Source organism: Poecilia reticulata, chromosome 23 (genome assembly GCF_904066995.2).
Source record: "Poecilia reticulata chromosome 23, P_reticulata-male-v2, whole genome shotgun sequence".
In the NCBI taxonomy this organism is placed as follows: domain Eukaryota; kingdom Metazoa; phylum Chordata; class Actinopteri; order Cyprinodontiformes; family Poeciliidae; genus Poecilia; species Poecilia reticulata.
Window position 1 is genome coordinate 8720541 of NC_088852.1, and position 24206 is coordinate 8744746.

Below are 24206 nucleotides of genomic sequence, written 5' to 3' on the forward strand. Positions count from 1 at the left end.
TCTGCAGAAAACTCCTGAAATTGCACAGTGAAGAAGCCACACAGAAACCTGAGACGACTCGGTTTCATCGGGAAGATTGGGCCAAACTACATGTTGGCAAATGCACTTAACTCATTTTTGGCAGTGATTACTCCAAAATGTGCTCCCACTGAATATTAATTTAAGTTTAAAAAACACCCTCTTTCTTGCCTGTCATTTTAGTTAACAAGCAGAGACATTCAGCTTAGTTAATCATCCAAAGCAAAGTCTGATTTCTGTTAAACGTGGAATAATCAATGATTGGTTTCAAGTTGTCTCAATGTGGGTGGTTTTTTTTTTTTAGGGTCGGGTTAATCAAATCCAAAAATTGGCAAAAAAAAAAAATACTAAAGCACTAGAATATCACTGTACCAGACATAAGTCGCAATGACATCAATATTGTCAATATAAAAATTAGAGAAATCCTTAAGATTTCTATATTTAAAACGTCATGTGAAATTTTGCACTCCATGTGCAAAAATTGTGTCCTTATTTTTATATACCAAGTTTAATTAGTGCCCTTCTATGTGTCCTTTGTAGCCTCTCCCTGAGGCCTGCAGCCATAGCAGCAAAACAATGTCACAAGGAAACAAAGGAGGCCCATGCTCATGCAGGACGTTGAGGACAAAAGCTCAGTCACCCTCTGCCATTTGGGACTGGATGAGCTATAAAAGCACATCTCTCCAGAAGGCTTTGAAAGTCAGGACTTGCACGTTTCAAACTGCCTAGCACAAATGTATGGCTGAATATTAGGACAGAAAGTTTCTGAATTAGAAACAAAGCTTGGGAGATCTAGATATAAATGTATCCATATACACATGAGGGTGTAAAGCAGTAACAGGTACAGCGCAACCCAATGACATGTGAGATGGCAACAAAGAACATTTTCAAGTGGTAAAGATGGGGATAAGATTGTGCAAGAATACTTTGTTGGGATTTTTTTGTCTTTTTTGCTGAGGCAGCTAGATTTAAAAGGTAAGCTGTATAGACAAGGGGTCATTTTAATGTTGAAAGTTGGTCTGTTCATCATGCTCCTTTATGAAGGGCCACCTTCATAAACAGTAAGTTAAATAGAATTGGAAGACAAGCAATTTCTTTCAATATCAACATAATATTTTTTATGTTTATGTACCAAAACAACATCACTTATTAAAAATTAAAAGTTACGAGTGTTATCGCATGTAGTTCAAGCAAGGGGTTTCAAAGTGCAGCCTGCTGGCAATCTGTGCCTCTTAGAATAACCTTCTGTGGCCAGTGATTGAAATTCAAGAAAGGTACAAAGTTGATATTCCAACACAAGTGCAGCAAGGCATTTCAATCAAGATGCTAATTAATTAATCTTCTTAAAGAGCAAAATGTTAGGCAGAAAAAAACATATACATATTTTACTAGTTGCATATTTTGCTTTGATGTTAACTTCATACTGAACAGGATTAGAACTAACCAGTGACCTTTATATATAAAATAAAAGCACATCCTATCCATTAAACATAGCTAAATACAGCAACTCTTTTCAAACGAAGACTGACCCATATGCTGTTATTGCTATAGATTTTTTTTCCTAAACCAAGAAAATAATCGACCCAAATATTTTAGGAATTGTCGCGCCTTTTAAGCCTAAGTGGCTGAATTAAAACAATTTGGCAAGGAAGACTAAAACTAAAGTTCCTCCCCCAGTAATGCTAAAATAATTGTTGTCAGTTATCACAAACCTTTGATGGCTGTTGTTGCCACAAAGTGTGCCACACACAGGAAGTAATTACGTTTTCCAGATTAATAGCCTTTTTACTCTTGGAAAAATAGAGTAGTCATTTGAATTATTTTATTTGCTCTAATTATACTCAGTTGTCTGGTATTAAAATGTGCTTGATGATCTGAAAATGTTCAAGTGCGACAAAACACCGAAAAGAAATCTGCAAGCAGGCTAATGCTCATTCACACCACTGTGTGAAATAACAAATAACGTGTTACATCAAAACTCAGCCTGCATTCGCTTTCAGACATATTGGATTCGTTTACGATTCGTGCTTAATCCAATCAAGATTTTAACACGTGGGGAGAACAAGACACTTCATATTGTCTGAGCAGATTTGGGCAGCATTTTGTACCAATTTATTTTTTACACACCTAAGGCTTCCAATAATATCTCAAGTATGTTTAGTTAGCATGCACTGCCAACTTATTTTCTGCAGTTTTCCAAAAGAAGAGTCTTTCTCCATGGGTGCACTTGTGGTACTCCCCCTCAGCAGCACTGGTGAACAATCAGGCACATAAATCTTAACCCATATGCACTAAAGCACTGTTTTTTCTCTTCAGTGCACACACTCAAGAGTAAATAGGAGATGGAGGACATGTTTTTGAAATTGGCTTTGAGCTTTGAATCCCTCAATAAGTCTTGGGGTTGAGTCGAGGAATTTAGGTTTGTGGCAGCGGAGCGGCATGAAAAAAAAAAGATAAACATGCTTAGTGCTTTGCTCTTAGGGTTCATTACTTTGCCGATCCCGGGTTGAAGCAGAGTTAAGAGAAGGACTTCATTCCTACCAAGTGACTGAGGGAAAAAATGCATTAACTGAGACCTATCCATCTTGTTAGTGCTGACACCTCCATTTAAATCTCCTTTTTCTAAAAGGGTGTAGAGTCAGAATCGTCCTCTCTCTGCATGATGTCTTCTCTGCTAGAGTAAAAATCTTTCGCCATGATTTTTCTTCTTTTTTTTTTCAAATTAAAAATGCGATCCAGCATTTTTTGCTCTTTTGAAAGATTTAAATGGTATTTCCTGTGGATTAATTTTAGGCATCTGGTTGTGTATTAATAATACTAATGCAGGTTGCTGTGTTTTTTTTTTTACTTTGCTCGGGGGAGTAAAGCTGTAATTTCAAAGTAGGTTTCTATTAATCTACTCAAGGGCCATATATTTAAAGTGGGTCGTATTAAAATTATACTTGACATTTCATCAACAAGAGGTCTACAAGACCTCTAAGGCAAACTATGTAAAGAGGAAAAATTGAATTAAGAGTAGCTATGTCTCAAACATGTGGTCAATCATATGGAATATTTACAAAGGCTTCCTCGTCCTTTCACTTTAATCTCAATCTTTACTTGAATCTCCAGCTACCTGCCTGTGATAATCCATCAAGTGGTTTTGTCACCAGGTCTATTGAGAAGTCTTAGAAAGGGATCTGCTCGGCTTAATCAAATCACCCTTGCAGCCCCAAACTCCCCAAAGAGGGTAGCTTTGTGCCAGGTCTGCCAATAAAGTGCCCCGTCAAAAAACAATGGCAGGGAACACACGTCCAGAAACACACACAGACACACACACTGATTGGCACTAATCACTGAAAGAATTAGGAGCTCAGGAGCCTTGGGTCTGCTTCACTGGAGTATAATTACAACAAAGGCAAAATGATTGATGTTATTAGACATGTGATGTGTCACTTTAAGCAAGTTTCAATGAAATACAATCCACAGTGGTTTTATGGGGTTTTATTTAATCCCACTATGGGGTAAAACAAAAGTTTAAACAAGTACTTCCTCAGAACATTAACCACTTTATCCTCCAAAAACATTCGTGGCTGTTTAGTAGTTTCATAGGGTCACCCTAAAAACTGAAGTTTGAAGCTTTTCTGTGTGTTATCGGCTGCCTAAGACAAAAGGTATTATTCCTGTGGCACAGTTTTAAGAATTTATCGTCACAAGCTCCAAGTTGTAGATTGTGGTTGTTCAATGGTAGAGACTCCCTGATTTTCTCTCTCCTGATGAGAGACTATGACAGATTTCAAGGAAAATCGGGACAAATAAAGAAAGTCTGTGTGGTGTGGCTGCTGCTCCTACAGATATTTGATTAACCCCTGAATTGATTCATTTTAACTTTCTAAAATGAATGAATCAGTCATCAGTCATAAAAAGTTTTCATCAAAGGAGCTACAGTCGACCTTTAATATTCGGAAATTAAAGATATATACAGTTGACTGTTTCTGGAGAGAAATAGTGCAGCTGGATAAAAGTAACATTGTCGGTCTGATTAGACTTCAGAAGGCAAACTTTTAAAAAGACAAACTCTGACTGAACCCAGACCCACCATTTAAAAAATTCATTGATGTTTCTGCTTTGTTATACGGAGACGCATCAGAAGTCTATTTGCACGTCAACACGCACATTACATAAGTATGTTAGGCTAACAAATGGAAAGAAATAATTCATAATCCTGTCACTAACGTATCAAATCTAAAAGAATTCCAACATTATTCCCAGCTACACAAGTTTTGGTCAACAGAGAAAGGAAAGTAAACAGCATAAAGTAATAACAAGGAGCAAAACTCTTAAACAACCATGGTATATTACTTCTTACAAATCTGCAATATGTGGCACAACTCAAACTATGCACTCATGAGCTTGCACACTCCCACAGGAGCTAGCCTTCAGGGGAGCAGGACTCGCTTTAACAAAGTGGAAAATAATTTCCAATACATATTAATGAAGCCGAGTTGAATCGATGCCCTTGGAACTTTATGAGAGAGTAAGCCGGTGCAATGCTGCGACAGCAGCATGGTGTGTGTGTGTGTAGCTTAGTGTTTCGGAGCTGGTTGTGGACAGTCTCAGTTTGGCTCAGAGTAAGAGCCCTCATCTATCATGCCAAACTTATTGTGTGATGGGCCCCAAAAGGTCAGATGGGAGCGACCCTGACGATGAAAAACTCCATTAATTCATGAGAAAACAAGCAACAGCAGCCAAGTTCGTTGCTAATGTGAGCATAAGAGAATTCAAAATTGTATCTAATGACTCAATCGATTGACCCGCTTAAATCTTACATCTTACTTTTTACATGTGAAATTTATGTTGACAACTAAAATGTGAGGACTTAGAGTGCCTATAACTATAAAATCGCACTTCAGCAGCAAATAGCTGAGAACAGCTTCAAGGGCAGACTGAGTATTGAACAGAAATGGTTTTAAGATTTGTGCAGCAACATTAACAGCCTCACGACGAGGCCATTCCAGCTCCATGATTCAGGTATTTAAACATATTAATAATTATGCCACTGGCTTCACTCCATGTGAAAGAGCTGAAACAATCAAGTAGCTGCACTTTGAAAGTGTTTCTGCACCACAATAAATGTTTATCTTTATCCAGCAATTATTAACTCTTAAAAGGTCTTTTAAAATCCCAATGCATGTTTTCTCAAAGGCTTACCACACTTACGTTCTTTCAATAAGAAAATAAACTATTTTTATGAAAATACATCTCTGGGGAAATGTTCTTATAACTACAAGGCCCCAAGCTGGGTCAGGTATGAACAGCTAAGTGAATTTTCAGAAACCATTATTTTTTTCTAAAGAATGAGATTAATAAAGAAAATAATTTCACCCTACAGGTCCAAAAGACACAAAATCTTCAGCTTCCCAAAAATGGCAATTTTTTTCTGCAGTTTGGCCTTAATACCTGTATCAACACAAATGATATTTAATTTAATTATTCAGTCACGGCTACACTGTATTTAATCAAAAATGCAAATAAATAACCAATAAAACTACACATAATACTACAGGAAATGTCCTTGAGCCACTCATTGCATCACTTGGAATTACATAACTTATCAGATGAATAGATGAATGATAACTGCTCATGTCCAGATATAGGAGGCTTGGATCTATTTTCTTAGTTAAATCTAGGTGGTGACGTTTTCTTGCCCAGACAGTATACAAATATATATTTATCTAGGTTTATTAATATATTTGGTCAGTATAATGTCAATTTTCTAGATATAAAACAAGACACCCAGGCCTTTAATTAAAAAATGCCTTGCAACAACACAAAGATACACATATAGAGTGAAATGGAGCTGGTTTGAGCTTGTTGTTATTCTTGTGCTGTGTTGGCATGGCGTGATCATGCCAATACCCCGAGGCAATTTGTTATGGACATCAGAGGAGCAACAAAGGTCACAAACAAGACAATTTATCAGCAAGCCAATCATAGCTACTGCTGAGTCAGCACTTCCAAAGAAAACACCTGCTGCTAGAAGAAAAAGGAAATGGCTAGAAAGAAGCAAAAAGAAAATTTAAAGCCAAAGAGAGGACAAGAAATCTGCCGTGGAACAAGAGAGGGTGTAAAACTAAGTTGCACCAAAGAATGGCAATTTAAGAAAATAACAATAATGACACTTGAGACCTAATGACTACCAAGTACGAATACAGCAGTAAAAATATTTAAAGTGCCCTTTGGGAAAATCAAAAACTAAATGATTTTTTTATTTTTTAAATAGGACTATTTCTTATATTTTTGTAAATTATATCAGCCATTTAAGGTCAAATACACAATAAAAACAATCTTATGGTATTGCACATTCAGCACTCATTAGAATTGTCAAAAAAATTTACTATCTGTAGTAGATCTTCTGTTTTACTTTTGTTACAGTGATTTCTTCTCATGTTAACTGATCTTTGCTGATAAAACACAAAACATTACACTCTATGTTTCTGCTTGAATCAGGATATGAAGGATTACAGGAACTCTGGACCCCTAAATTAATACACTGAATGGTATCACAACCTCTACAGCTACAACTCTAAGAGTCAGCCAAAAATATCTGGTTTCAGTAAGAAGGCTTAAATGTACCTGCTTTATCTTAAACTCCTGTACTTCCTGTACATTAAGAGGAAATAGATTTTAATATACAGGTTTAAACAGTGAAATATACCAACTGAAGAGATACTACACTTAGCTTATTGGATTTTTATGTGAGAAGCAAATACAAAATAGTTAAACAGAAGCAGGAAAATATAAATGTGTTTTATTGCAACTTCCAACAGGTTTATTTTAATGGTTACCATGTATTTAGCTTCAAGTTGTGGTGTGTTGCATTTTCCCCACACTTAGCATTTTGCATGTAGGTCAGAAGGCTTTATTTTAGATATGACTTTTTAAGCCTTGTTTCAAAAACAGTTTCTTTCAAAAAAAATTTCCTTCATATTTGTGATGTTATATTGTTTTATCATTTCTCACAATGTTTGTTCTCAAATGTTCACAACTTTTGTAGTTATACAATAAAAGAAAGCTGAACACAAATGTGTGTCGAGTTGTTACTTCCAGTAATTGTGAAAAGTCATGCAGCATTTTTCTCCATGCCAATATTATGCACTTCTTTGTCTTATTCTACTGTACAAACCCATTATAACCCACTGAAACTGGAGTGTGACAAAATGGGTATGAAAACTTTGTTTGACACCAACTTTTTGGAGGAAAAAAAGCTGTTCCAGCTTTCAAGAATGTATAACAGTAATTGCATGATAGAAAGAGAGAGAGAGTGTGTCAGGAACCCATCCAAAGTAGAGCGGGCAACGGGAAGAGTGAGTATTTAGGTCTCTTTAGTGCTGAGTTGCAGCCACTACTAGATTGGGTTCTTCACAGGAAATGGAAAAGCTCTCCAGCCAGGTGCTTATCACTGACCAGAGCTTACAAAGTCAACTGACCACCAAACTGCTTTGCACCGACGCTCTTAAAGTAAGTTCCAATCAGCGCATGGAGAGTAATGTCCAGGGAATATACTTCTACCAAGTCCAGTGTAACTTTTCAGAGGGTTTTCTGTGTTCTCATGTGAGCTAACAATAGAACAGTGGTAACAATGGCACTGGGATAAGGGGAAGACACACTAAGGTCAGTACAGGTCAATAATAATTAAATACACAGTGGACAGCTTAATTAAATCTGCAATGAAAAAAATAATTGCATTGTTCCAAGCATTTAACTGCTGATAATTTATCAGCACAGTGACTCAAACATATATAAAAGGGTAAAGTACTTCCACTCACAGTATATTTGTGCTTACTGTATGTTTTTTGCTTCATATGTTTCAGAAAGCTCAGCAGGCTCACACTAACATCAGAACAAGAAAGCTTGTGTTTAAACAATAATTCCCACTATGACATAAACTGTAGTTGTGTGTCTGTGTCTGGTGCATTTTTGGTCTTCACTTAAATAACATTTTCTCAAGTAAGAGTAGTGGTATTTCCTGTTAATATTACTCAAAGTAAAAAGCATAGTGCAGTAAAGCTACTTCCAAAACGCTACTCAAGTAAATGTAATTGAATAAAAGTAATAAGTTACTGCCCACCCCTGCATAACGGTTGAAGATTGGCTAAAGATAAAAAAAAAAAGGCAACAGTGGCTCATATTTATAATTATTACACAATAACTATCTGCATGGTTTCAATGAAAAAGGACCTTCTGGCTGAGGTCTAAAGTCATGGCCAAAAGTTTTGAGTCTACTGCTTCAGTTTTTATAATGGCAATTTGCATATACTCCAGAATGTTATAAAGAGTGATCAGCTTAACAGCAATTAATTGCAAAGTCAATATTTGCCTAGAAAATGAACTTTATCCCCCAAAACACATTTCAACTTCATTGCAGCCCTGCCTTAAAAGGACCAGCTAACATCGTTTCAGTGATTGCTCCATTAACACAGGTGTGGGTGTTGATGAGGACAAGGCTGGAGATCAATCTGACATGATTAAGTAAGAATGACATCACTGGACACTTTAAAAAGAAACTGGTGCTTGGCATCATTGTTTCTCTTCTGTGAACCATGGTTATCTCTAAAGAAACACGTGCAGTCATCATTGCACTGCACAAAAATGGCCTAACAAGGAAGAGTATCGCAGCTAGAAAGATTGCACCTCAGTCAACAATCTATCGCATCATCAAGAACTTCAAGGAGAGAGGTTCCATTGTTGCCAAAAAGGCTCCAGGGCGCCCAAGAAAGACCAGCAAGCGCCAGGACCGTCTCTTAAAAGTGTTTCAGCTGCGGGATCGGGCTACCAGCAGTGCAGAGCTTGCTCAGGAATGGCAGCAGGCAGGTGTGAGTGCATCTGCATGCACTGTGACTCTTAGAGCAAGGCCTGGTCTCAAGGAGGGCAGCAAAGAAGCCACTTCTCTCCAGGAAAAACATCAGGGACAGACTGATATTCTGCAAAAGGTACAGGGAGTGGACTGCTGAGGACTGGGGTAAAGTCATTTTCTCTGATGAATCCCCTTTCCGATTGTTTGGGACATCTGGAAAACAACTTGTTCGGAGAAGACGAGGTGAGCGCTACCACCAGTCTTGTCTCATGCCAACTGTAAAGCATCCTGAAACCATTCATGTGTGGGGTTGCTTCTTAGCCAAGGGAGTCGGCTCTCTCACAGTCTTGCTTAAAAACACAGCCATGAATAAAGAATGGTACCAGAATCACCAGTTTGGTGTTGAACAATGCCTTTTCCAGGAAGATGGAGCACTTTGCCATAAAGCAAAGGTGATAACTAACTGGCTCAGGGAACAAAACATAGAGATTTTGGGTCCATGGCCTGGAAACTCCCCAGATCTTAATCCCATTGAAAACTTGTGGTCAATCATCAAGAGACGAGTGGACAAACAAAAACCTAGGAATTCTGACTAAATGTAAGCATTGATTGTGCAAGACTGGACTGCTATCATTCAGGATTTGGTCCAGAAGTTGATTGAGAGCATGCCAGGGAGAATTGCAGAGGTCCTGAAGAAGAGGGGTCAACACTGCAAATATTGACTTGCTGCATTAACTCATTCTGTCAATAAAAGCTTTTGTTACTCATAATATGATTGCAATTGTATTTCTGTATGTGATGAAAACATCTGTCATACACGCAAGAAAACCAGAGGGCAGCAGATCATGTGAAAATATAATATTTGTGTCATTCTCAAAACTTTTGGCCATGACTGTACTGTTTTGGCACTGAAGCAACTCTTTATCCTAAAACATTAGAGAGGATAAAGTCTCTTGTTTTAAAAAGCAAGAGACAACAATATACTCTAATTAAGCTCAACGCAGAAGGCTAGGTGTTATTTCTTTGTTTATATTATGTTCTAAATGCCCTAATTTAACACTGGAACAAGTTAGTGCTAAAAATGTCTAACTTTCATTCAGTCATAAAAATGAGTTCTATAACAATAAAATTTAAAAAGAAGGTGGGTGTATTTTTATTTAAGAATGAAAACTTATTTTCACAAAATAATATGCTGAGCCTCAGTGAAAAGTAAATTGTCGTTCTGAACATCAAACCTCGTTCTATGAATACCTATGGTAAATCTTTTGCTCTCTGCAAATCCATTATCTCTGGATGTATAAGATGTGTTGGCATTCCCACAAAGGGGTAAAAGAGCTAAGGGATAGGTGGATGGATGGCAGGGAGACTGCTGATAGTAAGGGGGGAGGAGGGGAAAGCGTAGTGTCCTAAGAGGGCACTGGGAAAGAAAGGCAGATACAGTCAGATATATAGGTGTGGTATGGTACTGCGGGCTTCTGTGTCCTGCAGGGGATTACAGATGGCCCTTAGAATTAAATCAAAACTGTGCTGACTGCCAAGGAATAGGCTCTGAGACACATTGGGTGCCACATGAGAGGGGGCTAAGATTGGCGCAGGGGGAGGAGGCTGAAGGCAAGGGCTGCAGCCATAGAGTGAAAATCGCTTTCATATGAGTTTTTGAAATATCTAAAAATAAATTGCCTTTGAAAAAAAAAAAAAAAAACCTCAACGGACAGCTGATATGCACGATGGATGAGGGCCAGTTGAAAAGTTACCCCTCCATTTTTCTTCGTCGCAGTATTTTTCTGTAACTAGTTTTCTCACATACTATCTTCATGTACAGAGGCATTGTATTGTCCTAAATTATGTATTGAAACTGAATTAAATTGCTTTCATTTGTTTGGTTAACAGTTGGGACGTTTTGAAAAGGCAGTAAAGCGCCTTCCCCAGGCGGACAATTGTTTTCAATAAAACAGATACGTGGGGATTTGCTGCAAAGGGACAACAGATGGTAAGGTCTATTTTTAGAGAAAAACAATGAATGATATGTAATTTCTTTTGTCTGCTTTCTCATTATTTTTCCCTGCACATGCTTTGTACCTTGTTGTGCGGAGAGAATACCTGGCATCAAAGAAAAATGTTTGCTGGTGACCAAAATAAAACTGTTCTGCTTCTAGAGAGCCTTTTATAATTAAAAGTGTTGTTTAGCATGAAAATATATGGTGTTTTTAAGAAAGTTCAGCTGCATTTATTCAGAAAATTAAACTCGCCTACTGCTAACCTGGAAGTGTGAATGTCTTTCATAAAGTGGAGAATAACTTGTAAACACCAAACAGAACAGGAGAGATGGCATCTACATAATGCAACTTTGAATTGAATGAAACAAGAGAAACGGTAAGAGTGAGTTTAAAAATCAGTTTTACAGTGTAAACAGAGTAAATCAGCTTGATTGAAGCCAATTAAGAGCACAAGTTGACTAGTTCTTTGACTAGAGATACCTTGATAGTTATTGATAGTTATTCTTAGGATCTGTTAGGAATGAGCAAGTTGCAGGTAACTGAGATGCACAAAGTATTCCAGAGCCTTATCGTATCAAAACTGCACCAATTTTCCATTGTATGATTCCCACAGTTTTAAAAAACTTTAATTTGGATGCCAGAAAAACTGCCAGAAAGATCAGAGTTTTCTCTGCATGGCTCAGAATATATGCCTATTTGACCACTACAGACTGCAGATTACTGGGAAAGAGGCATCACACACCATCTATGCTCTGTAGCCGTTGGATCTGATGACCGACCACGGTTATCTCTCAGAGCTGAACTGAACTAGTCACCACTATGACAGCACACATCCAAAGCAGGCTTAGACTTTAAGATGAAAGCAAAAAAAAAAAAAAAAGAAAAAAAGCTGCAAATAAATGGATTTGTCTTAACACTACTGGTTGTGAAGATACTAACAAACTATTGATCAAAAATATTGTTTTTCTGAGCGTGACAGAAGCACTGTTCAGCCATCATGACTAAAATAAAGCAAGAAGAGAACTGCAAGTTGTGCTAGAGGTTTCAAAACCCAAAAACAGATCAATAGAACAGACTACATGAGGCAATACGTTGGTTTTAAGGATGGCTGCCAAAGTAGTGTTGATTACTTTGCAAGGATAACATACCATAACGTCCTATATATTCTGTGTGTACACTGCTGTTGTCTTTACTGTGAAAACATAAATTACACCTGCAAGCAGAAGGTTTTGCCTTTGTAGAAGCATGAAGGCTCTTTCTGTTGGAATTCACAATTGTTTTGAAGTATTTCCATAGAATCAGTTAAGAACCAAACTCAAGTAACAGCCCCAAACCAGCACCGATATCTTTTTGGTGGAAGAATCAGATGCCTGCTTCAGGAAACACTAGATGCCACAGTAAGGACGTGTGAGACAGTGATAAGGTGGGAAAAATACTCAAACCGGATTTCTTTTCCGTCTGTCTGGGAGGATAACAGTGAACATAGGACGGTTCTAGCAGTTTATGAGCCACTTTAAGCTGCTTCTTAATGTGTTGCACTTCATTGCTGCTATCAAGTAAAATAGCCTATTAAAGCTCATCGTGAAGCTGTGTCTGCCATCAAAACAACCACTTTTACTGGTGTTTGCCTGGGAGGGAGTTTTCACTTGTCATTAAAATGACAATGATTTGCTTTACCATATGCAAATAGACAAAAATCTAGATAAAATCGTGTCAAGCATCTTGATGTGTGTGTACTGCATCTGCACTGCGAAGACCTGGTTTCTTTTATGGGATGGATTTCAGACAGCAGCTATTCCTTCTCTTCCTTTAACTAGTCCAGATGTACATTAGGACTGAAACCAAACAGAACTTTGTTTAGGCTACAGGACATTTATCCAGACAGTGTCTTTATCCTATTGATTTTGAATTGAACAGTTTGCAAATGGTATTTTAAGCGTAGGACCTTGAGAATCGTTTGAAGCGGTCAAATCCTCCCCTCCTAAAAAAAAAAAAAAAAGTGCAGGAAAATCTAATCATTTAGCACCTGATCACATGCTTCAGGAAGGTCACTTGAAAGCAAATTAAGTTTGCTGAAAATTCTGTTTACCCACGTACAAAGATGTGATTGCGTCAGCTGCGGAGCACGACTGCATCAGCTGCAGAGCACCTGGGAAGTGGCTCGTCGGCCATGTGTTACATTTTACAGCCTTCCAATTAAATTTCCATTTTAGTATCGCTAAAGCACAGAAGGTTGAGAATTGTCATTATACTCATGAGAACACAATGAAGAAATCCCAGGGTGATGATCAATCTAACATGGCCTCAGGCCTTGTCATAACATTGTCACAGTACCAAACTAACATAGTTCCCGTTCATGAGTTATATATACAAACTCACACCATCTCCGTCCCTGAAATTACACACTCCCATATGAACTACCTCTGGCAAACTAGCAGAAACATTAATACCACATTACCATTGCTTTTTGGTGACATTACGAATAAGCATCAATTCAGCACAGCTGTATTCATTACTCAAACGTGATTAAAGGAGTGGACCCCTTGGGCGTCCAGGACCCTAATGATCCTACCCCTGCCTTTTGTTATTCATGTTTGGCTCAGGGCATGCCACTGAGCAGAAGCCCTCAGTGTCGACTTGCACCGAACGAAGCCTCATTACCAAGAGACCATTCACAATGGTGCCGTTCACACTCTTGCACCCAGCCGTTGTAAATGAAAGCGATGAACCCCGATCCCCGCTCTGGTCTACCCCTGCCGCAGATGGGTCTGCGATCTTTGCTTCATGAAGATGTTGATGTCCACTTGTGTGACAAGATGACATATGTTACATGGCATTCGTCACTGGCTGTTAAATTTCCCCACTTCTGGCATTCTATTCAACCCAATCAGAGCGCTCGCCCTCCAGAGACTGGCAATACATATATTTACATAATACTGTGATGCAATAAAATAAATTAACAGAATCCTCTCTGAGGACTGGGAGGAGAGTTCGGTAAAGGAAAACAAATTTCTGTGCGCTGAAGATGTACACGTCTGGCTCCAAGATAGCAAGTGTTAAATGGCCAGTACTTTTATAGTACTTTATCAACCACAAAGCACTTCACTTTACATATCAGTCAGTCATTCACACACGCGCTCACAGACTGAATAAAATAAAACATTTGAATATGGTAAAATAAAATAATAAAAAAATAGAATGTTTTTTGTCATTCATGTCAGAAAGAAAAACTCATGATGTATACAGATAAAGTTGACTGGAGGGAAAAAGTGTGGTAGGAACAGGTGCACCAGCAACACTGATAACCACAGCCTTGAGAGGAATCTCAAGCATTATCCGTTGAAGAATTTGGGGGAGCTTCACAAGAAGTGAACTAAGCCTGGAGTCTACGCATCAAAAGCCACTAAGTACAGGCAAATCCTGCACATCGATTACAAGCATCTTACCTGGCCTAGTGAGAAAAAGAATTGAACCTTTGTTAATTTTTCTAAAGTTCCCTTTTCAGATGACAGTAAAGTTTGTGTTCCATTTGGAAAGAAAGTTCCCAGTAACTGGAGGAGCTGTGGATCTCAAGCACATCACAGTCAGAGATGGTTTGGGGCGACATGCTATCTGCTGGTGTTGGTCCAATGTGCTTTCTGAAAACCACCATCAACACAGCCACCCCTCACTAAAATTATAATGTAATTATAACATATAGCATAGAGAGAGAGAGAAAGGTAACCACACTTCTCAGGTATTTTTTTGTTTTTAACTTGAAACCTGTGCTATTTTCCTGCCTTTTAACAGTTACAGGCTACTTTGTGTTGGTCTGTGACATTCAATAGCATATTTTAAGGCACTGAACACCTATAAGATAAGAGTGCACTGTGTTTCTGCCCATCTCTGTAGAAATGTCTGTGAAGGGAAAAGGAAGTTTTAGCGATGCTGCTCATAAAATCAGTATGTCTTCATATAAAGTAAAACCTACATTCTGGCGCTTTGGGAAATGCCTAAAACAAAACCTGGAGCATTAATAAAGAGCAGAGACTCCTGCCATTCTTTCAGTGCAGGGCTTGGTTAGCATGGAGACTGAACGTAGGCTGGTGGACATGGCCGACCTGGGAGTCATCCTGATTTTAGGTGAGAACCCCTGCTGCTTGGTCATCAAGGGATGCTCCCCACAAAAGGTACCTTTTGATATTCTTGAGCCGAAGGAAGACAATACTCCATCTTTCCTCCAGGCAAGACAAATGCAATTTCATCAGAATATGTAGATTTTTATGTATGCTTATATATGAACAGTTAAATTCCTTGGTCCAGGTACCATTTTATGCTGAATCAAAAATTCTATTCACAAGTCTAAGAAAAACTGGTAACTAACAATAAAGCAAAGTGAAAAACACTATATAGTACAGATTATATGACATAATTACATTAATGTGAAGCAGATCATTAGTTCACGCATGATGACATACTTTAGTAAATCCATTACTGCAGTGAACATTTCCTCGCCAGCATAAACTTCCTGTGCTGGATAAACCTCCTGTGCTGCTCCTTCCCATCAGCTGGATTCTGGATCACCCCTGCTGCTGACCATGCACTAAATTATTCAGTTGAAAATAAGTCCACATTAAAAATGCATTGAATCGCGAGAATAAGACACAGCAGAACAAACTGCACTGTTTAAACATATGAGAAGGGGGATCAAGGCAGGGACATTTTCCATCATTTGCATAGTTAAAATGGATCCTCTGAGTCTCTGAAATCTATATTTAATATGAGTATTTGGAGTAAATTCATTATGTAAATGTAAATTATGAACAATGACTGATGGTATTTTTAAAATTTTGTTTTGAATGTTAAGTTTTAGTTTCAAAAAGGAGCAGGCTTATGACAAAACCGTTATTTTTATCACAAAGAAAATCACAATCCAAGTCGGATAAAAATGATCTTAATTCATGCAATTGCTGCAATTAAGCAAGAGGAAAATGTTTTTGCTGTGAATATGACCGTTTGAAGTTTGTAGTTGTATAATAATATTTCCCTAAAAATGTAAGTGCAAGTTTATGCTTTGGCAATAAAAGAATTTATTGCAAGGCTGTTACCAGGCTCTTCACCAGGCGAGGAAGCAAATTTGGTCAGCACTGTACTTACATGCACATGCAGATTTTTTAAGGGTTCAATTAAAATCATCTTAGTATCAATTACGAAACTTCCTGTGCTGTTTGTATTACAAATTGGGGGGAAAGTCAATTCTGAGCTCAATATCAACTAATATTTTTCTAAATGCAAAGATTCTTGCAAGTCTGCCAAGAAGATGTTGTGTCTTTGGTTACAGCTACACATTAAGAGGATTCTGCGTGTGTCAGCAAGTATCACTAATGATGAAGTTTAAGGTGCCAAAGACGCAGTGTTCAAAACATCTAGGAGGATGCTGACAGGATCTGATTTGGACTGTGCTGACTCTGAACATTCCTGTCTCAGATGGACCTGTGGGGGGTGGTCAGACAGAGGGCTCAGCAGCTTATTAAGCCAGCTTTAATGGCCTTGACCCTGGCCCATAACCCCACAGAATTGTCCTGGATGAAGAAAGGTCAAAGTCTGTATAACATTACAGGGTCAGATGAAGTCAGAAATGCATTTTATTTTATTTTATTTCCTTTTGGCTGAGCTCCATCTTAACATCGACTAAGTGGTGGAATTCTGTTAACCTGGTTCTCTCAAGTTTCTCTCCTTGGAAATGTGCTGAAGTTTGCATTTAAACTCGGCAAAGTTTTAAAGCTGTGGGCTAGGTTTGACCTTAACTCACAGCTAAAGGCAATTACAATAGTTTTTAAAAAGGTTTCTGCTTCCGTGAGGCAAACAGGAGACGAGAGCGCGAGGTGTGACAAATGGATCTTGGCTGGACCAAACGCAGCCCTCCAGGTTATGAGACGAATTTTAGACTATTTAACACCAATTTATACACACAGTTATTCATCTTAAATGATAATGCATTAATGTAATGCACTTTGCTTAAATTACTGTCAGTAGCATTCAGGAAATTGCGAAAGATTAGCATTCCAGCAACTGCAAACTCAGACAATAGATATATAGATTTCATTTTTACTAATTCGTGTTTTTTTTTGTTAAGGATTAATTTATGCATTAGTCACATAAATTATATAACAGCAAAAATGCAAGTTAAAACTCATAACAGAGTCGGTATAACAGACTAATTTGATTAGTTTATGTCAAAATTGGAACAAACAGATCAGCATGAACCCTTCGGAAACTACTGCTGCCAATTTTGCTTTTCATATAATCTTCTAACTTCAAATCCATTGTATAAAAAAGCAACTACATCTCAAACTTTTACAAGTTCTGTTATACTGAATGAAAAAAAGGAAGTGAAACCAGAAACAACAAGATACTGCTTGAATTTGCAAGACTGCATCTGAACAAAAAGAGCTGTGCAGTAACATAGTTTTACCCTTTAAAACTAAGTGCTAGTTTTGAACCTTTGCCAACTCACACTTTTGCTATTTCAAAATATCCTTTTGCACCAGAATCAAACAATGCATTAGTTCATATCTATCTTGGGGAGATTTTTCCATCAACATCCATCGAATACAAGTACTATCCTAAAATGTACTCATTCTGCACAGAGATCTTGTTAGGAGATTACAATACATGTTATCTACCAGATGTCTGATCAATCTTCTCAAATTGATAAATTTCATGGTTGGACAGTCGGGAAGCGCATAGCTGTAAGTTGGTCTGCTTATGAGTAGATTAAATATTAGTAAATTAGGATTAAATGTGTGTAGGGAAAGGGGCCAACTGACTCAAAACCATCAAAACACATCAGTAGAAACTCCCTATATAGAGTTACAAAATATGCTGAATCTCAGTTGTCATCGCAATATCAAAATGTGGAATTTCAAAATTGTGAAGGAATGCTTGGATGCAATATTCAGTAGATTATGTTATTACAGGTCCCAAGCATTAAAGCTCTCCGTGTCAGTGGCATATTTGGCTAACTGGATGGACTTTCATTGTTATTTACACCCTCAGTGACAAAGACCCCAAAGGTCAGGCAGTGTGATGATGACCTTGTGATGATGGGGAAAAAAAAAACTGTTCCTAATGTTCTGCAAACCTTAGCCAAATACAACCTGCCAAACAAAGTGATAACCAATCATTGCTTTCATACTATGGAAAACATGTGTAAATATATCACAATTTCATGCTGTAAGTCTCACAGGTTTTAAACAAGAATGGATAACATAATCCAGCTGCTTCCATTTAAAAACAGTAGGAATGTTTATTCTGCTAAATTAATGACTGTTAATCATAATCCTTTTATAATTTATTAATCCTTATTTAAGTAATGATACATAGACATGAGCAAATATTTAAAGTAAACTTTCATTGAGTAAACGAGCTGCACAGGCAACATTATAACCCGACTGAAGTAAAAGAAATGGGTGCTTTGGTTTCAACTGGGAATATCTGGGTTTCACTGTAGAAACAACATTTATTTGGATAACCATGTGTTACTTATATATAGTCAGACACAACTTTAGATCACACCACACACTGTATGATAGTAGTTATAAAACCACAACTTTTTAAAACCTAATTTAAATAACTAATGAACCGTTTTTTTTTTTTCTTTAACAGATCACTATCGTTCTAATTTTCCATAACCCCAATCCATCTCTGCACCACTTGGAGTCTCGCTCAACAATTACAGTTCCCACAATTCACCTGCCGATTCCTGCTGCTGAACTCGCAGACATTAGGAATGGAGGTTACAAGTAAACCAATAAGGCTCTTGTGAAATGGCCATGGGATCAATGGGTGGCTTTACGGAGGCAGAACACGTATCCACAGCTGGTCAATTAAGGCAAGGGCGGAACAAGTACACACTCAAACATAAAGAGCTGGAGTTGTTGGCCTTTAAAAACAGAGTTACTTTCCATCTTCCGTCAGCTCTTTTTCTGCAGCATCAAATGAATCAGCGTGTGGGTATCTTGGCAAAGATAATACCATCCATTGTGGAAAAAAATTACCAAGGTACTGCGACACACACACACACACACGCACACAAAGGCTATTTTTTATGGCTCAAAATTACTCTGATAATAGTGGTAAACGGCTTCACAATAGCACATTGATTTTTTTTTTTTTTTCACAATTGAACGATGAATGTGTGTGTGAGTTGCTCAGTGGTAAAAACTTTCAGCATCCACACATTGAGTTTTTAAGTCACAAAACAAAGCATTAACGTTATTTTTAACACCAGTATGTCATTATGGGTTCCACTCATTGCAAAGATGAAGCACAGCACACGTTCCCTTTACATGTATGCTCGCTTTTTTTCTCTAAAATCAACAAATATTTGTTTAAATGATCAACAGCTACTCACTTGTTCCAAAGCTTTCTGCTTGGATATAGTTGGGTAGAAGTAACAGAGTTGAAATTTCATATTTGTTCATTTTTACAAATTAAAAGATACAACAAAAAAAGTCTTCGCTGTCAAAGATTAAGTTGGGGTTAGCTTACAATATTTCAGCTCAGTTAAGATTGCCAAGATTATTTTTGTTGGCTACATATTAGAAAAACAAGAGAACTTTTTTTTAAAAAAGTGTCATTTTCAGGCTGCTTATAAAGCAATGGCTTCTTCCTCACAGAGTGGCCTCTCCAGGCAAGTTTGGTGCAGCAAACTTTGGTTTTGAGGTTAACAACACATTTTTTAATCAATAGTAAGGCTTTAACATATTTTCTAGTATATTGCACAGCTCAGAAATGAAGCAATTCTTTATGAGTTACTGGACTTCTGCTCAAATCGTTGTCCATATCAGAACTAGAATCCGAGAACAAGGACACTTCCAAGTTGAGTGAGCTATGTTTGCAAGTCAGAAAAGTTAAGTAATTTTTCTAACTCTTGTGGTTCTGACTGTGGGCTCTCTTTGCATATTGAAGACACATTTTCCAAGACTTTGACTTGGAAAGTCAGAAGTTGCAGAGCAGTCCCAATTTCAGCATCTTACGACTCCCACCTATGTAATCCTCTATGATACCTGCAGACGTAAACAATGTATTTGCATATATCTGACAGTTTGTAATCCTATTAAACCACTGGCACACATAGCACTATGCAACCTTTGTCAGTATGTTTCTTTGGGAAATATTCTAATCGCTCTGTACAGTAGTGAGCAATTCAAAACTTTGCAAATCTCACAAATGTGTTGACTTGCAAGGACGAGTCAAGGTATAACATTAGCTACAACTTTCTAAACAAACTGAACATTACTATTAGTTTTAAATGGCAACAACAATGTGATTCTCACCATTTTATGGATCCAAACACTGACAGAACACGATCACAAAGAGAGACGATGTTTTCTACTGTAAAACTAGCCAACTAATAAATAGTTGCAACCTGCAACTTTCACCATAATGCTGGACATTAAAGACAGGTTTGCTCAGATAGCTCCATCTTTCTAATACTGATTTCCAACACCGCTGGATATTTTTGTAGCCTTTCTGCTTGAAATTCAGAAATGTTTGTGTACAAGCGGAGCACACCGTTAATCCAAAAGACGACGAGACAACCAATATTTTACTATATTCAAGATACCTTCATGCATAGTAAGGACACATAATTACTTAGTAGACATGGAGATTCAGAGAAGCACTCCCTGTACCAAGTAATTAATAAGGGGAAAACAAAGCTCAAAACTAATGAGTCAAAACTTCATGAAGCTCATTAAGTCAAAGGGAAAACAATTTTGACACCAAGCATCATGCAGTGAATCACAACTTATAAAATAAGACATTCTCCCAAGAATGCATCCCAAGTTTACTTGGAACAAGGGATTTCTAGAAAAATGTTAAATATGTGAAAATATATCATCTGCATAGCTATGCAGCTCAACCCATGGACAATAAGTAAGCACATCAGTTTTATTGATCCATATTGCAAGAAATATTTTTGTGGCAACCAGTAATCTTATAGGATTGGCAAACTTTAATATTTAGATACACTTAAATTGAATGAATGAAGTATGATTATAAATATCTTTAAACAACTTTGCTCAGTATTAATAATTTTACAGTGCATACGTTTACCCGGTGCATTTTAAATGTGATATTTGGAACATTTTTTTATGTTGCAAACACAAAAAACTCTAATTACTTGATGCTGATTTAAATGAAAAATCCTCAGAATTTCTTACAATCTCTGGATAAATAATTGCAATCTCTAAATCTCAACTTTATTTTCTCTTTTGGAGGAATAGGGAAGTTCTCAGAGAGAAACTGAATGAATCTGTCACATCATTCAGCTGGTATAACTGCAGAGCACCACATTTTTAAGGGAGCTGCGTTTGATGCCAATTCATGGAACACTGGTGCCCTCTTGTGGACAATATGCATATTTCACATTTTTAACGTCCAATCAGCTCTGAAGGTGTGTGGGGGGGGAAGTACATCATCTGTATTCTACATGGTGTTTGAAATTCCCACAGAACATTGATTTAAGGTAAATACACATTACCTGAAGGCTGCAGAGTGTGCCAGTTATCGTTAACCTCCAGAAAACACATTGACTTTTAAGATGTTTCACGTCAGCAGCTACAGATTGTAAACTGTTTCGACACAGCCTGGCGAAACAGTTGGAAAATATTTAACACGTGGGAACAAGTGTGTTTCCAAAGCACCTTTTATAAAGGCAATCAACTTCCAGCTTCTCTAGACACACAGCCGGAGAGCTAATGAAATCAATGAATCAATCGAGACATTTCAGCAATAAGGCAGTTCAAAGTGCTGATAAAAGACATAAAAATACAAAGTCATAAAAGACACCCTACAGTGAACAATTGAGAAAACCAGTAAACATTCAATACACATCAAATATGTCGGTCAGTGTTTTGTTTATTATGGTTCAAATGCAACTCTATAAAGGTGGGTTTTTAGTCTAAATTAGTCAGTTTGGACTCTAATTAACTGAATTTAAATGTATGCCACACTTTTCAGATCGATGTAAAAAAAAAAAAAAGAATAAATAAACCATTTGTAGTTTCCATCAGATTTATGCAGTACCCTGTGTTGATTATTCACATGAGATTCCAAGAAAATACTAAAGTTATGAATGTGTTCAAGCCTCTGCAAGTGACTGAACAAAGGTGTGAACTCCAACTGTATTTTTCAATTATGGATGTGCCAGAAACTTAGAGGCGGCAAAAAGTTTCCATCAATTACCTTACATTACTGCAAACTTTAAGCAGACAAGCGTTCTGTTTGACACCATTTGTTTTTTTCTGCTTTAATTCACTGCAAACTTTGCAATGTATCATGGCTCTTTCTACTGAAAACACCGCCTGCGGCAGGTCTACCGCCTTGCTATGTAATGGAGCACGCAGGAGATATCGAAATACAATGTTAGAGCGAACGGCGTTTCCCATCCCCACCACTTTCCATTTCTTTTCCTCCACCGCTATCTTGACCCGACTCCAAGGCACGTGACGGTTTCACAATTACCTTCAATTATCCTCACTTCTAGCTCACCAATTACATCCATTATTGATTCTGGAGCCCCCCCCCCAGGGCTGCAAGGCTTATCTGTGGCCTGCCACTGTCTAAGGAAACGAAAGCAGAATGGAAGCACATAATAACCGCTTGCTTCATTTTCGCTCAGTCTATGTCACATCACCACCCACCATACTAAAATTCTATGGCAATCAAGTGTCCTTCAACTCATTATGACCCCCAAAATAGACTCCAAGTGGAGGGAAATGCCATACACAAAAAAAAAAAAAAAAAGTTCAGAACTCGCAACAGAAACTCTAGAAATCTCGGCTGATTTGTCAGCCTAGTCGCTTAAGTAACAACGTAAAAACTGCCTATCTGTTGCAAAACGGTTCGTCCATCATGCAGGTGAGAGAGTGACAGCACGGCATCCTGTCTGTTCATGTAGAAAGCAATGACAGACAGGGAGAGGAATAGCAAACAGGCAGCGTGGAAGGAAGGAAGGAAGGTCAGTTACAAGGTACAGCCGCTGGAAAAGAGTGTAATCACACTCTGCAGCGCCTCTCCTGCCACAATTTTGAATATGATCCTTGCTGACATTTACTGAGACACAAACATAAGCGGCTGTCATCACATGCCGAAGTGAAACATCCATCATCCTGAACACATGCCACGGGTATCTGTGGCGTGGCGCAGCAGCGTCGTTGCCCCGCTGCCACCTTTTATTATGCAAACCTGCAGTGAATGGAGCCAAAATACATTGTTTGCTGTGCAATGCCGCCCTCTTGAGGATTGGAGATGAAGCATAATGTATAGGAAAAATATATAGACCCACCTTTATTGCATTTTCTGGTCCAGTTCTTTGAGAGGCGTTGGTCGCACATACGATACGCTCCAAACCTGTTTGGAGAGTAGGGTTCACAATGTCAGTAGAACATAATCATGTCTCTACATTTATTTCACATACATATGACTTGTGGCATCTAAAGTAACTATTGGTATGAATGTTTTTCCTTTGGAATCCTTTTTACGGGGGGGGGGGACGAATTTGAATTAGTCGTGGAGTTTATGTAGTCTACACTGTCTTGAAATTATGTTTACAAGACTGCTTTACTTTTAAACAACAAACAACAAACATGAAATCCATCACATTTTACAACAACAATAACAACAAAAAGCAGTTTGAAGAAAACTGTGTCCATAAGTGATGCAACAGAGATGTTTCCAATATGCTAAAACAAGCAAGCAAGCAACACAGAACTTTATCTAAATAATTCCTTATTAAAAATGTATCATGGGGTAACATTGTTTGTGGGAAGAACATTTGGTTTGCACATTCCAGTTTATCAAGGGTGAATTAATCCTGGGAAAACCTTGGTACGTTTTATATCTGGTATTTAAGAAGTTTGTGCATATGAGATGCACAAACTTCAATAGGTAGCCAAAAAAAGGCCTGTCTGAAAGTTATCCTGCATTCTGTGACTTGGTTGTTACAAGAAGTTTTCTAAACTTACAGTGTACTACTTAAATTTTAAGATTAATAATAATAATAATAATAATAATAATAATAAAGCTCAATGGAAAAGGGCAGAAATAGGGAACAGCCTGGTAACCGCTCAATGGATCGAGCGATTTGTTTGAAAACTACAAATTGTTCCCTTTTTCCATTTATCACTTCTTTATTGTTTACTTTTTCAGTTTTTTATATATTTGTTTTCATCATACCAGCTATTTGATACCACAATTGTCGAGCTGTTTAATTGTTTGACTTACTTCCATTTGTATAATATCCCAGCAACGACTTGAAACACCTGTCCTGCAGGAGCTCAATCACGAGTTGGAAAAGGGGCGTGGCT

At 37.7% G+C, this 24206-nt stretch overlaps 1 long non-coding RNA gene across 1 annotated transcript in view; it reads right to left on the reverse strand.

The window, feature by feature from the left end:
- Window positions 1-24206, reverse strand: part of LOC108165881 (uncharacterized) — a 74092-nt gene extending 49886 nt beyond the window's left edge. Inside the window, exons 1-2 of the long non-coding RNA XR_001776215.2 lie at window positions 24124-24206; window positions 23186-23250 (exon numbers count right to left, since the gene is read on the reverse strand). This is a non-coding gene — a long non-coding RNA (uncharacterized LOC108165881). The remainder of the gene's footprint in view (window positions 1-23185; window positions 23251-24123) is intronic.